Source organism: Cornus florida, unplaced genomic scaffold, assembly GCF_030987335.1.
Source record: "Cornus florida cultivar Cherokee Brave unplaced genomic scaffold, ASM3098733v1 CherokeeBrave_3.0.0_Hap2_Chr02, whole genome shotgun sequence".
NCBI classification, from domain to species: domain Eukaryota; kingdom Viridiplantae; phylum Streptophyta; class Magnoliopsida; order Cornales; family Cornaceae; genus Cornus; species Cornus florida.
In genome coordinates this window covers 21,418,109-21,422,668 of record NW_026775572.1, presented here as the reverse complement: position 1 = coordinate 21,422,668, position 4,560 = coordinate 21,418,109, and the positions used below count along the sequence as shown (strand labels likewise).

General features: G+C 31.6%; 1 long non-coding RNA gene across 1 annotated transcript; it reads right to left on the bottom strand.

Annotated features, from left to right (window-relative positions):
* Positions 1-518: 518 nt before the first annotated feature.
* LOC132294193 (uncharacterized) lies at positions 519-1,715 on the bottom strand. The gene is made up of 3 exons (XR_009477998.1): positions 1,507-1,715; positions 891-975; positions 519-764 (listed from the first exon to the last, which is right to left on the bottom strand). It is a non-coding gene; the product is annotated as an uncharacterized LOC132294193 (long non-coding RNA).
* Between the last annotated feature and the right edge of the window lie 2,845 nt (positions 1,716-4,560).

The following is a 4,560-nucleotide window of genomic DNA, read 5'->3' as shown; positions in this document are numbered from 1 at the left end:
AGTATCTGAAACTTGGGCCTATACCAAGAGTATCTCGCATCAATATGTTACACCATTACCTCAATTCTCAAACTCGAATCTCTCAAGGATTGCACAGCTTCACGATGCATCCTAAGTGATTGGAACCTATCGCTATCTTGTTGTCGTCTACAGCCGCGTCCACCGGATTGAATTCTTCTCGGGCCTCGTTTCTACCGAGAGCTAGGTCTTTGATTAACCCTACATTAATGACTAATTGAGTCCGTCAATTGCGATTATTTGTTATAGGTTGGTTTGGCCCACCCTTGTTTGCCCTTTTGGGCTTCTTTCCCACAATATGTGGGCTTATATGGCCGAAGGCCCTCCATGTACTTATTCTTTATTTATCTGAAACTGGTAATCTACACCCACTACTATTAGACATCACCACAATTTACATAGAACCACCTCAGAATGTTTTATCAAACAGCCTTATATTGCTTTCTTCTCATGAGTCGTGACATTGTTGAACATATGAATTGTGCGACAAACATGTAATCTGAGGAAGGCAATGGACTTCCTATTAATTAATGATATAAGATAATATATAAAGCATTCCAAATGTCCTGAACAGATATATATGGTCTCTACTTGGAACATCATTTCATACTACAATAATAAGAAACAGAACATCCAGAAATTTCTGAATCTTCACAACAAAAAAAATAGCATACTAGAACACACAAAATATGTCAGGGTCACAGCAACACTCATCTATCAGACAGCAACAACACAAAGCTGCAAGGCTGCAAATCAAACAAATAAAAAGAAGAGTTAAAAATTAAAGATTAAGATATATATATATATATATATATATATATATATATATATATTCACACACACACACACATATATATATAAGATTGACAGACCATCCCTCTAGGAAGCCAGGTTCTCTTTTTGGTGGTGGAGCAGCATATTGAGGAGGTGCCATCACTGGGGGGCCTTGATAATAGCCTGATCCAAATTATATATTTATAGATCAGAAACAGGGGAGCAGATATAATATATAAGTTAGGAGCTTATCCAACATCATGTACTCAGTATTTACTTCTTCCTCTTCAATTTGGGAACTAGGTGTGTGTGTGTGAGAAAGAGATTCCTCTTAAATTTGGCTTCCATTTCATGTTTGTATCATGTCATAGTAGACATGGGGAAAAAATGACAAATCAGTGGAAATAGATTTCATTTCAGCAAAAAAAAAAAAAAAAAAAAAAAAAAAAAAAAAAAAAAAAAATCCCACCATCCTTCACCCTAGAGAGTTTAACAAAGATACACAAAGGATCTTTAAACTTGATAGCATAGAGATCATAAAGACATGGAAGATTTGGTCTGCTTGATTAATTAATTATTGACAAAAAAATTAAATGAAAAACAAAAGTGTCAACCAAATATATATATATATATATACAACTCAACCATAATATATCATTAAATGATATTGGCAACGAACTAAATGGAAGAGAAATTAAGATGAGAAAGAGGTACCTTGAGATTGAGCAGGGTATGGATAAGCATACTTGGGGGGCTCATTCATCTTTGCAGCTCAACACAAAACAGCAACACACTCGCACAGCTGATGATATGATGATAAGATGGGACTTTTGTTGACAAATGGGTAGGTGTTTAGTCCATATATTCAACAAATCAAGAAGAGCCGAGAGTGATATATATATATAGTTGGGGAAGTGACAAACAAATGAATTAAATTTTCAAAAACGTACTAATTAAATCAATTATGTAGAAACAACTGGTTTCTATTTGTCAACATGCTTTTATGTGTCACGCTACTTTTCGCACCCTCTTTATGTAAAAAAAGAAAAAGAAAAAAGAGAATAAATAAAAACAAATTTGTCAAAAAGTTCTTTTAGCACGCGTATTTCTTTACGTAGTTCGTTTCAAGTCCAGATAGAAGAGGTTTTGTTTTAAGTAGCTTAACGTAAAAATACATTAATACAAATTTGCACAAATTATACAGAGACATAAAGAGATAAATGTTTTATGAAATTGGACTCTGTTTCAGCATGGGCAAAAAGTTTTGAAGAATATATTCTACTATTATATAGTTTGAATTGAATTTTTTTTTTTTTTTTTTTTTTTTTTAATAGTATGTCATAATACTAGCATTAATTCCTTTCTTTTTCTTTCCCCATATGACAGAATACTTGCACTTGCCTGAGCTATTCTGAATTCTACCCCTACCATGTACTTTGAAAATTGTTTTTTCAAGTGTGAAGCCAGGGTAATAATGTCTTTTTGGGCATGAAAAGAAGAAAGTCCAAATTTAAATGGGAGATGACAACTGGTGTGGGCTCTACTTTTTTTTTGAAAAAGCAACGCGTTTTTCCTACCCCACACATAATTACTACTCCAGCTAGTAACTGCAAATTCTGACATGAAAACGCATGAAATGGATACCCTTTTTTTTTTATTTATTGTAAAGTAACTTTTTTTATCAGATGGTGAAGAAATACTGGATCAGTGTTTGGTATTTTAGCAGATATTTAACAAAATAATATGTTTTATATTCTGATGACACCTGTATACCTAACCCCCAAAAAAAATAAAAATAATAATAAATAAGAGGAATCACCACCTGTTCACACCTCCACCATTTATTGGATTAGTTGAGGCTCTAGAATAAATTTTTTTCTAATTTTAGTTTTTTAAAAAAATGAATTATGAATACACACACACCCAGATACATGGAAAGAAATATACTATATTAATCCATGAGACAACATTCAAATAAGTTCAGGCCCAAAATATATTTAGAGGTCTAAGCTTAAAGAGTATGGGCTGGTTCGAAACATAAATCCTGACCCAACGTTTGATTTGATCCAAATCATATGCGGTTCCAGTCAAAATTCTCTGCGGCTAACAAGAGGCCCTCTTAAAACCTGGGCTAAGAAAGGCCCATGGACAACCTTTACCTTTTCACACAATTTTTTTTTTTTAGTTGGATGGATAAGCTATTTCACACTATTAAAAGTACGCATGAGTTTTTTTTTTTGTATTGTTTTCTAGTTTTAGAAAACATAAAATTATTTTCAGAGTTACAAACCAAGCATGACAGAAAATTGTACAAAAAAACTCTATTTGGTTTAGTTTTCTGAATTATGTTTCCTGAAAAATTAGTTATAAAAAAACTTATTTTCAAATAATAGTCTTTTATAATTCTCTAAAAACAATTTTATATTCTCTAAATTCTTGAGAATTGTTTTCAGAGTTACAAACCAAACAAACCCTTGAAGATAATCCGTCTTACCCAAAAACAAAAAACAAAATATATTTTACACACTAGATACTAGGACCGGACTAGAAAAGTATGTGAGATGGGGTTACCTTTAACAAAAAATGTTGTGGGTGGGGGTAATAGTGGAGTTTTTCTCTAATTTTAGAGGGAACAAATTCAAAATTTTTTAAGTATATAATTCAAAAAAGCTAAATTAGTATGTATAATAGCAAAAATAAATTTTTTTTGTAGGGGACAATTGTCACCCAAATATTTTTTTATAGGGGCAATTGTCCCCACTGAACCACACCATAGGTCCAGACATGCATCACCTATCACAAAAATAATTTTAAAAGTTACTTTAAAAAGTTAAACATAACCGGTGATATGTTAATCGAAAGATAATATAAAAGCGTAAAGATAGAAAATTCATGTGGAGGACATGATTCGTGTGAGAATAAGGCAATGATATTGAAGAAGAATAATCTTTGCAAGAGAATATTAGTCAAAATCATATGATTTTATATTTTAGAGAAATGCGGCTAGATACATTTAAACCTCCATATGTCAGCCATCAAAAAACTAATCATTCAATCTTTCCAAGTGCCCTCCATATTTATACAGTGAATACAGAAAGTCACATGTGAACTCCTTTATGAGCCCATGACCAATTGAACTGTGCAACTTGCCTGCCAACAAACTTGAGTTGTGCGCATGCGTGTGCATGTGTTTACAAACCTAAATGGGGTGAATAGAATCTTTAATACTTTATGTATAGATTTTAATTGTATATATTTTTTCAATTTTCTTATGAAGAATATTTGAACAATTTTGGATCCTATCTTAATTATAAATAAATTAAGTGTTTTGTTTTAATTAAATATATTTTAAAATACAATTTAAAATTAATTAAAAAACAAAAACTACGCCTAAAATTTTAAATGAAAGAAACATCATTTATCTTTAACACTCAAAATTTAAGCACTTAAAATTGAAGTCTTAATTTTTTTTAGTTTTATCTGGATAAGGATTAGAGCATGATGTTGATAAATTAAAAAATAATAAATACTAATAATACATATACATGGACACATATAAAATGATATATATGTGTGTGTATATACACATACGTGGGTCTTTTTTTCTTAATTTGAGGCAAAAATGGCCCCGCGCTTTAAATGTATAGTTCAACAATATAGGAGTACAGAGTATTTATTATACAATCTCAAGTCAAACCCAAATAATTCTCCGCCTTTCTTGGCGCGACGCCATCTCAAACTCCGTCATCAAAGAGTGGACAAAACTGA